This window comes from Lathyrus oleraceus, chromosome 2, assembly GCF_024323335.1.
Source record: "Lathyrus oleraceus cultivar Zhongwan6 chromosome 2, CAAS_Psat_ZW6_1.0, whole genome shotgun sequence".
NCBI classification, from domain to species: Eukaryota; Viridiplantae; Streptophyta; class Magnoliopsida; order Fabales; family Fabaceae; genus Lathyrus; species Lathyrus oleraceus.
Genome location: NC_066580.1, coordinates 343,097,313 through 343,108,407, shown reverse-complemented (window position 1 = coordinate 343,108,407; position 11,095 = coordinate 343,097,313).

Here is an 11,095-nt window from a genome sequence, read left to right as displayed (position 1 = left end):
AGTCCATGGGTGGACCCAATGCCTTGAAAGTTCAAAGTTCATGATCAAACCAAGGACTTGTACCATGAATGAGGGTATGACAGTAAGTACAACAATTGCCCTAGGTCCAACACCTAGATTAATGGTCAGTATTCCCTATGTTCCCAAAATCAATTTAAAAGAGTATCTCACATAAAAAGCATTAAGAATAATAAGAAATTGAATTGAATTATAGATTAAAGGGTTCATACAAAGTGAAATTGACATAGAATCCAACAATATTGAAATAAGTTCATCATAACACAACCTAACCTAGAGGAACCTAGCTACTCATAATTCAAATAACAATACAAGAATTGATAGATGAAAATAAAATATGAATTCCCTTGAAATAATGGCCTCCAATGACTTCAAATGCCCTAAAAATCACCCTTGATGCTCTCTGAATCGTGCTTTGCTCTCCAAATTTCGTAACCCTTATCTGTCGCATCCGCGAAAAACAACCGGCGCGCTGAAACAAAAACAACACAGAGCCGCCACTGCGCGTTATTTATCCCAAGATAGGGAAAGGAAACGCTCAGAGAAACCTGGAAAAAGCATGGTCTCGCGACCAAAGAGAAAGGGTAAGGGAGTCGGTTACGCAAGGGGAAGGTATTAGCACCCCTCACGTTCGTCGTACTCGACGGGATCCACGTTCTAAAAGAAAGAAAAGGTTGCTAAAAAAATCACACACACACACAGGGAACGCAGGTGGGGTTAAGAGGAAGAGGGCTCGCTAGGACATCGCATCCTATGCCTACATATCTCGTCTGGAACGAGAATCAGAGCTGTTGTAGTTCGGCTTACGCATGCCAAACAACACAAACACACAAACAGGCAAACAGGGAACCCGACAACCACTCGATGGAATTACGTCAGCTTCCGAACCAAACAACCCACACTGGAACCCAGATGCCACTTGATGGACTTACACCGGCTTCCAAGCACACAACAAGAACAAACAAACAACAATTTACTAAGGAGTCGGGAACTCGAGCCTAGCAATTGTCAAACAACACACACAAAAAGGAAAAAAAGTGCCCGGAGAGGTCTCGCACGACCTCCTGCCTACATACCTCGTCTGGAACGAGGATCAGGGCGATGTAGTTCCCCTGAAAGGGAAAGAAATTCTAGCCAGAAACAAAGGGGAGACACACTACCAGGGAGCTGTACTCGAGCCTAGTGTTATCATGCATCATTGCCCTATGTTATGGTTTCTACCTACTTGCACAACAGCAAGCTAATCCTATCCAGAAAAGAAAGCAAGCATACAAGCATCAACAAGACAAAACAAACATTTCAAGCAAATATTCACAAAGCACACACTATATCCAGTCAAGTGGGCTCAAACAAAGGGTTCGACTGCCGAAGCAAGTCATCTGTACAAGGTGGTGTTCGCTCTTAACCTTGCCATTGAGGGGCTAAGGTGAAGTAGATGAAAGGTGAGTGAAGATTAGACTTCATAGCTCTTATCCCTGGCCAGGGAGAGCTTCAGACAAAGGAGCGTGGGTTCAGAAAGGAGAAACCCTTCTACGCTTGAAGACTCTGACACAACTGTACAAAGTACAAGATCTTGGGTTTGTGTCCCAATGCGTCAACACCAGCTGTGTGAGCAGAGGGACGACTCAACAGAATAGCGGGGGATAGATTGCATATCCCTTGGGTTCCGCCAATTGCCTTAATCAAGGGCTTTTCCTGCTTGGCACAAATGTAAACAAGCACAAACATTGCCTCTTAAGGAGGACTTCAGACAGTTGCCTGGCCAAGTAACAGGCCAGGTCTTCCAGACTACATGGAGAATAGAAATTCTACCTCAATTGGTTTATACAACCAAGCAGCAACAAGCAAGTTCTTAAAGAACTGTAAGCAACTTAATGTACCTGAAATCAATCAAGTATCATCAGTACTCAGACAAATCAACAGTAAACAGCAAAAGTCAAACAATTAATTTGTACAGTCAACACAAGTTAATGCACATAAGTGCAAGCCATGAGCTCAAACTCAAGCATCAAATCCTACAAAACAAAACAATGTTAGTTGACAACATCAAACAAACTCAATTTATACTTTGCAATTTCCTCCTTAAGGCTTTTGCATTTCAACCTGAAAATCCAAACCAAACATGAGAAACTAGACCACTAGGCCAAGCCTAGGGTCCAAAGGGGATAAAAAATTCTAAACAGCAAGTGAAAATTATCCAAAATCACATTCAAACAAATTAGAAGCAAATGCAATTGGTCCCATGCTCATATCAATCACCATTATCATTTCATGCACAATTTAACATCAATCATGTAATTTGCAACTTCAAAAGACCAAACAGAACTATCTCAACCAAAAGCATACCAAAACAGCTCAATAAATTCCACAAAAATTCACACCTAAACAGAACACATTCAATGAGCTACATATCAAATTTCATGCAATTTGGACAAGAGGAAGTATAGAAATTAAATCAGAAAGTCCAGACATGCAAAAATCAATCCAAACTAGGTCACAAAATAAGCACCAACTTTCACCAATCATAAAATAGTGACAAAACATGATAAATGAATGGGATCAACACCAAAATGACCTATAATGTGTCTACAAACCACATGTCAAATTTCACATTCATCAAATAAACCATGAGAATTTCACAAGCAAAAGACAATCATGTGTCACCAAATGTCACAAAATGAGCGAATAGGGAAGAAAATTATCCATCAATTTGGAAATGCAACCAATAAATCCAGAAAAATTCACATGTAATCTCAACATTCATATGTTCATTCATGCAAAATTTCAGCTTAATTCAACATCTCTAAGCCAGGCAAATAAAATCATGAAGTTGACCTAGCTTGGTGTGACACAAATTGTCACACCTCTATTCAAAAATTCATATCTAATCAACCAAGTATCCAAAAATCACAAACTCCACATGAAAATCACCATCAAAATGTCCACAATAAGCACAAAAATTTCATCCATTTCTTTGAAAGTATCATCATTTCATGAAAGATATGGCAAAACATGTACAAATGTGACAACATCCAACAAACCCTAGGCATTTTAAATTTCTACACATGCAAAAAATTTACAAAAATCATGATTAAATTCTACACATCATCAGGAGTATTATGAAAAAAATCTCACTCAATTTGGATAAAAAATGAGTGAGTTATGAATTTCACAAGTTCATGTAATCAAATGAAAATGAAAATGAAAAAGAAATGAAACAATATATAATTAAATAGGACCAGTGGCATAAGCGTAATATTAAAGCGCCTGATCAAAACGACGGCGTTTCATTTAGAAGCAATGGCGCTTCCTCATTGGCCAGAAGGCGCGGCAAACATGTTTTTGAAATGGAAACTCAGCCAAATGAATCAAACGCGTACTGTTCACTTGTTCTTCACAAGAACAAATCCAGAAATTTGCAGAAAATCAAGAACATCAAATCTTAATGAAAATCAACAAACTTATAACCATTGGAACCGTCTTCCAACCAGGATAATGAATATGTAAACGATTTAACCTAATTCTAACTGTATCATCGGGATCGATCCAAAAAAGAAATGGTCACAAAACTTCAAAACACGATAACTTTCTCTATGCTCAATCAATTCACAAACCACAAGCATCAGGTTACTCTACAATGAATGATCTACAAAACGCATCTCAATATTTGAGCAATGGTGAGTTTCGAAAAATACCTTGTAGATGATGGCAGCAATGGATTTGGGCGTTTCAAGGTGAAAAGGCCAAAAACAGATGGAGATTAAGGTTGAGGAAGTTGAATGCAATGCCTAGCTCGATCCAAAACAGTTCCAATTGGAAGAAACTTCAAAACTCCATTAATGACCTTGCTTTGAACAGTCCTTGATCTTGAAGCTTTTGCCACGAATTCACCAAAACAGTTCCTCTATAAGGTTTGTGGAGAATGAATCAAAGAAGAATGAACAAGTTTGATGAAGATTTGATGAAGAATTGATGAAAAATGCTTGATGAAGCTTGAAGAGTTCTTGTGGTTTTGGAGGGAAAGTTTGTTACAATTCTTGGAATGTGCAATGTCATTAGCATTTCTGTTATGATTAGTAACTTATACCAATGCCTTAATCCAATTTGCTAATCTCAATTATCAAAATTGGAAGTGATTAGTGAAAATGAGTTTCTTAATGCAAGGGCAAAAGTGACCTTTCCAAATTGTGCACTATGACAGCACATGACAGTTCACACAACTTCTAAATGGTATTTGGAGTGTGTTGAAATGGTTCTCATGTCCATAGGCCTTGTAAATCTCAATTTCACTATCTCACACCAAAAATGCACTTAAATCCACTTGAAATTTGACTTTTTGCATTGACCTTTTTTGATGAATTTGGACCATACACCATGAAAGTACATGTGAAATGGGGTTTGCTCACAAAAAGATCACCCAAATTGGACATTCCATGTGAAAGTTATGCCACTTTGATTATAGGCATTTTTGGAAAATGAATGGACCATAACTTGTCAACCATACATGGGAATTTCAAGTTCTTGGACTTTTTGGAAATGTGAGAACAAGATCTACAACTTTCATGTTGGACAAATTTTCATTTGAAGCTTTCTTGGACATGTAATTTTGTGGTGAAAAACATTCCATTTTTGGAAACTTCCATTACAAGTCACTTTCTATTTTTTGCAATTTTTGTCCTGACTTTATTTTCTTCATTCTTGAGCTTTGTCATGTCAAATGAAACTTGTTTCAACATGAATGAAGTGTATCCAACTCTCTCCCACCTCCAAATCCATAAAATCAAGCACAGTTGACCACAGTTGACTTTTTCAATTGATAGATGAATTTGACAATGCACTGATCAAGCTGAGCCTCAAACTCCTGATGAAATGGCCCAATGATGAAACCCTAGCCTCCATAAGCTCAATACAATCATGAAATGATCCCCATATCCATTGTAGACCCCATCTCCTTCACAAACCCTGATTGGTCCAATGCAGATGATTAGGGTTGACCAGTGGTCAAAACCCTAATCTCAAAGTAGCTGATCAAACACTTGAACTTCTTGGATGATAACAAAACCATGATGATGATAATGCATCATTTCAACCAAGATGAAGATCCATCCCCTTGAGAACCAGGAAACCCTAATTTGAACCACCCTCAGACAGTTAGTGATCCAGTCCAATGAAGCCCTAGCTTGCACATAACCTCTCCATCTTCTGATCAAGACTTATGAGGATGACTTGCACAATGTAACCACATGGTATGCAATATGCAATGCCTAATGACCTAAAAATGATATGCAATATGTTAAGCTAGTCCCAAGAGAGGAGGACAAATTTTGAGGTGTTACATTATCCAAGTGAAAAAATTCCCCTTAAAAAGACCTCGGAATGATTTAGATGCGTTAGAAAAAGCCCATAAAAATGGACCATCGCGCGCACGAGGAAGGTTTTATGGCCCTATCACGTGTGCAATGGTGCATGTGATTATTTCCGAAGCTCCACTCTTTTTTGCTCCTTTTTCACTCAAATTTTCCCTAAGTCACAATCTCCACAATTAGCTATTTTTTCCTTATTCTTCAGTTTTTCTTCTTTGTTTTGGCTTATCTTTCAGTTGTTTTGATCCGATAAATTTATTCAATAACGAACTGTCACCAGACTCACCAAACAGTTGTTAAGAGAATCTTTAGGTATTTGAAGGGAACAGCCAATCTAGGGTTTCTTTATAAAAAATCCTAGATTATAAGCTAGTTGGATTCTGTGATACTGACTATGTTGGGATATAATTGAGAGAAAATCCACTAGTGGAAGCTGTCAATTTATTGGTGAAAATCTAATATCTCGGGCTAGTAAAAGACAAGCAACTATTTCTTTGTCTACATCAGAAGCAAAATCCATCTTAGTTGCAAGTTGTTGCATACAACTACGCTGGATGAAATATCAGTTGGAAGAGTATCAAATAAGTGGAAGTAGTATTCCATCCTTTCGTGATAATACTACTGATATATTTTTGACAAATAATCCCACTCAACTTTATAGAACCAATCACATAGACATAAAACATAATTTTATCAAAGACTATGTTCAGAAAGGTATGATAGATATACAATTCATTGATACAGATGATCAATGGGCTGATATATTTACCAAGCCTCTTACCATTGAAAGATTTGATTTTATCAAAAATAATATGAACATGCAGTTTCTTATAGATTAGTGCTTTCTTCTAAATGGAGGATCAGATTCTGATGATTTTCGAAAGCTATTATGGTCAAAAGCTCTAAACTAGCTTCTGAAAAATAGTAGCATCTGATGCAACTCAACCTCTGATGCTCATAATTCGACTAGTTGTCTGTGATAGCATATAAGTTCGGAAATTTTTTAAAATGTGTCCACTTATGTGTCATGAATCTGGAAGGTTTTCCGACACTTGGTTTTTTAGCTATTGGATAATAACTGGTGGTTAATGATAAAAATGTTTTGAATATTGTGTCTAGCGCCCATTTGTCATTAATTTTTGTTTATTAACCTTTTTACACTCAAAGACACTTAAACATTTCATTACTACACACACACATACTCTCTCTCTCTCTCTCTCTCTCTCTCTCTCTCTCTCTCTATATATATATATATATATATATATATATATATATATATATATCTATCTATCTATCTATCTATCTATCTATCTATCTATCTATCTATCTATCTATCTATCTATCTATCTATATATCTATTTATTTATCTATCTATCTATCTATCTATCTATCTATCTATCTATCTATCTATCTCGGCTGCCAACACTTTCATTCTCTAGCCTTCTTACAAAAACAACCTTGTTTCAAAAGCCTCCATAGAAGCCTAAACCCCATTGCAATCTTCATCAAACCTGGAAAGGCTCTCAAAATCAAGACTAGAACCTTGATGCTTAGAAAAGACAATCTGAAGTTGATTGTTCAGCAGATTGTAGACTTCGAGTCTTTTAGGATTAATGGGTTTCCATTAAAAGCATGTTTTGAAGCTCAAGGGTGGATGGACTACTTTGAGATGCTGAATGGTCCTACCCGTCCTTACTTGGTTAAGGATTTCTGGGTTAAGGTTGAAGTGTATGATGAAAGTTTTGTTGTTCTTAAAGAGAGTGAGAAGAGTTCTAAGAATGAAAATATCAAGAAGAAGTCAAAGGATACGATGATCTACAGGAGTTCAAGGAGGTGGAAATCAAATTTGTTGTTATGGGGGTCAATATGACTATCACTCAAAGTCACATTGAAAAGCTTCTAAATATGGAAAACATTGGTAGATGTGTTTTGAACACCAAAGATAGAAGTCCTAAATCTGGTGTGATTAAGCCACAATTGTTTTTCAAATCTGAAGACTTTGGGAAAGTGAATAACATGCCTATTGAATACCAAATCCTTTTCAGAATCTTGATTATGGGCTTGATTCCAAGAGAAGGAAGCATTGATCAAATATTTTGGGACCACAACCATTTCATATGGTTCTTGGTCAACTAGAAGATGATCAATCTTCCTTCTTACATACTTCATCACTTGGGTGAGGCTATCAAGGAAAGCACAAAACATAATAAGAAGAATGTCCCTTATGCAAGTCTTCCTTCTTAATTATTTCATAAGAGTAGCTTGGTGAATACTCTAATGAATTTTGGTGCTAATGAAGATATGGAGATGATATATGGGAATTTTCTCTCAATCGTTGTGTCGGGGAATATGAACATTATCAAGAAGAAGAATGTGATTCATCCCCTGCAAGCCTTAGGATCCGAAATTACACCACTGAGTATATTGAGGACTTTCTAGCCATCTCTGAGTTTGACAACCTTGAAGTCATTCATGAATACATCAAGATGGTTAAGGAACAGACTGGAGTAACTCTGACCATGAAGGAAATTCCTGAAGCTTCTAAAGGTAATGGATATATGCCTTCAATAAAGAGGAAGCAAGTTGCTTCTGAGTATAAAAAGGTGGTTCAAAAGCCACCTAAGAGGAAATGTGTACATATGATAGAAGTTCAGAAGGAGGTTCAAGAAGTGGCATCCACAATTGTCTTCATGCCTACCAAGACTAGGGGTGGAGCCACTACCAAGACTCATCATAAGACAACCACTTCTAAACTTCCTGTTAAGAAGAAGAATTTGAGGAAGATGGCCCTACAAGGTGTTGATGATAAATAAGAATAAGAGGATGAACAACATCTACTTAAGAGATCCAAGGCTGTGAATAAGGTTGGTCTGAACATTCCTGTAGAAGATGTTTAAGAAAGAGAAAGACTGATTGCATATACTTTTCTCAATAAGCCTATGCAGAAGCCTTATATTGTTGAAGCTTTGTTGAAGAAAGCACAAGTTTTGGAGAAGGAAGTTGACGGTCCTTATGATGTTGGTACTTCTATTGTGTTAGAAGAAGATGTTGTTCAATCTTTTGAGGCCAATGCGGAAAAAGTTTTACCTGCTTCAGATGTTGCAATAACTGATAGAACATGTATTCATCTGAAATCTATCTTAGATAATAATTTAAATTCTTCCAATTCCCTTATCATGACTAAATCACCCACACCAACACTACCTCAATCAACTAAACCCTATTCTGATCACACACCTTCACCACAACATGACCACTTCATCCCCTAAACCAACCCTTGGATCAGATACTCCTACCATTACTCATATGCCAAGAGAGTTTTCTAAATAATAAATTGTCCATTCAACATATGTTCTAGAGGAATTAAATAATCATTAGCTGGTGAGTTGCCTTCTGGTAAAAACCAGCTAACTTATATTTCTGATTCAGAACAATCAACACCCGTTAACACTATGCTTGAACCACCCATTGAGGTTTCTAGTGCTAGGTCTTTTAGTACTAGCTCAATTTGTGATTGTGGTGCATCAGACTTAAGTTCTCTCAACGTCATGCCTCTCCAAGCCATCCCTCTTGTAATTACACCTTCCGTTGACCCTGCCCAACCAAACCTTGTTCAAACTGAAATTCCTGTTCAATCTGAATATGAACAAGTAACCCATGATCTACCAATACCTAAACCATAAAACTTACATCAACCTGAACAAGAAATTCCAACCCACACCATCCATGAACCACAACCAAATCCTGTTCAATCTTAAACTGACATTGAAACTCAAAATGAGGTTGAACAAGAAACTCAAAACCTACCTTAACCAAAATCCACAAATGACCAAACTATCCCAGAACCACACCTGATACAACATTTTGAACCATCTAACCATTTTAACTCACCCTCTAGGGAAGATGATGTTGTGTCAGAATCTGACATATTAGCTCTACCTAGCCCTTTTAACCCCCCACCCTACTATCAACCTAAACCCTCCACCTTACATAAAATAACAAATGGAAGAATTTAAAATTGTTATCTTTGATAGAGTTCAAATTTTGGTTGTTGAGAGGCTCATAGCATATGATCCCATAACATATACAGCTAAATGGGACTCTCTCATAACATTCGTGGACACAATTATGCATAATCTAAAGTCTTTCTCATCTGAGTCTATAGCTTTTTCTAGTCAGAAGCTTGACCACTTGGAGGAGAAGTTGACTTATGTTTCTGCCAAACAGGAAGAGATGGTTGTCCAATTGAATATTGTGATTACAAGACAAGATGAAATGGATTCTGATGTGAAGGCTGTCCTGGAGCTTCTAAATCAAAAACCTCATCTTTACTTCAATATCTTTTTTATTTCCTTTAATTGTTTTTGATGATGACAAAAGGGGGAGTAAATATAGAAGTATTTAAGCACCTGATATCTGATAGTTACTATCTTTACTTAAGTTATGAAGAATTATTATTGTGCTTTAAATGTAAAAATTTAACTGATCTGTATAGAACTTAGGGAGAGCTTACAAACCTCACTATATGGACTATTAGACTCAAAGGGAACTTACAAACCTCATACCCTGATGTCAACTAGTTAATTAAATTATCTACCATTGTTCTTAAATATTTATATTTGTCATCATCAAAAAGGGGAAGATTGTTGGAATAAAATTATTTTGTCCCGTATCCTTTAGGTTTTGATGATAACAAAGTATTTAAAAAACAATTGGGTATACTAATGTTTGTTCAAGTGTTCAGGACCATATACTAAAATTTCATGTAGAATCCAAGTATTGGTTCTGACTATGAACATTCAATGAGAATCTTAAAGATCAAAATCTAATAGATCAGAAGCTTAAGACTAGACTCTGAAGAGGTTTACTTCTATAGAGGTCAACGTATGAAGGTTAGAGTTTGAAAGAGTCAGCCTCTGAAGACCAGACTTTGAAGAAGTCTGCCTCTGATGTTTAGAACCTGAGCTAGTTAAAACGCAAGGACCAAGGTGACTCTGATGGGTCCTATCAACCTCGGAGTCTACTTTGTCACATGAATACCTAAGCTCTATTTTCTTCATAGAGTCTGTTGGGATACAACTGCTAATTCCTTTTGTAACAAAGGATTTTCAAACTAGCCATCGCCTAACTTGACTATTTGGTGAAACATCCCAACGTCTCTTTTGAAGATTCTCAAAGGACTCTATTGTGTTGCATCTTCAACGAGTATTTTCTTCTCTATTTAAGTAGCTAAAGACTTGAAGATAAATATACCAATTGACACATTAAAGACAAGTTACTCTGTCAACATAAATGCACAAGTGGAACATAAGATTTCTTATCCTTGTATATCTTAGAAATACCTAAGTATTAAAAGAGTCTATTTGCCTTGTATTCTATATACACCTTTGATTGTATATCATGTATATTTTCCCAACAATCATTTATCCATTAGGTAGATAGTTAGAAGTATTTTACTAAGTGTTTGAGCATTTGAAGTCTCTTACTAAGTGTTTGAGCATTTGAAGTCTCTTTCCTGTATGCTTGAGCATTGGAAGTCTCTTACTTGTGTGCTAGAGCATAGAAGTCTCTTACTTTAGTGTTTGAGAAAAATAAGTATCTTTCTTGTGTGCTTAAGCATATAAGTCTCTTACTTTCGTTTTTGATAAAAGGAAGTCTCTTGCTTATGTGCTTGAGCAAATTGTAATCTTGTGTGATTATCGTGAAAATCTCTT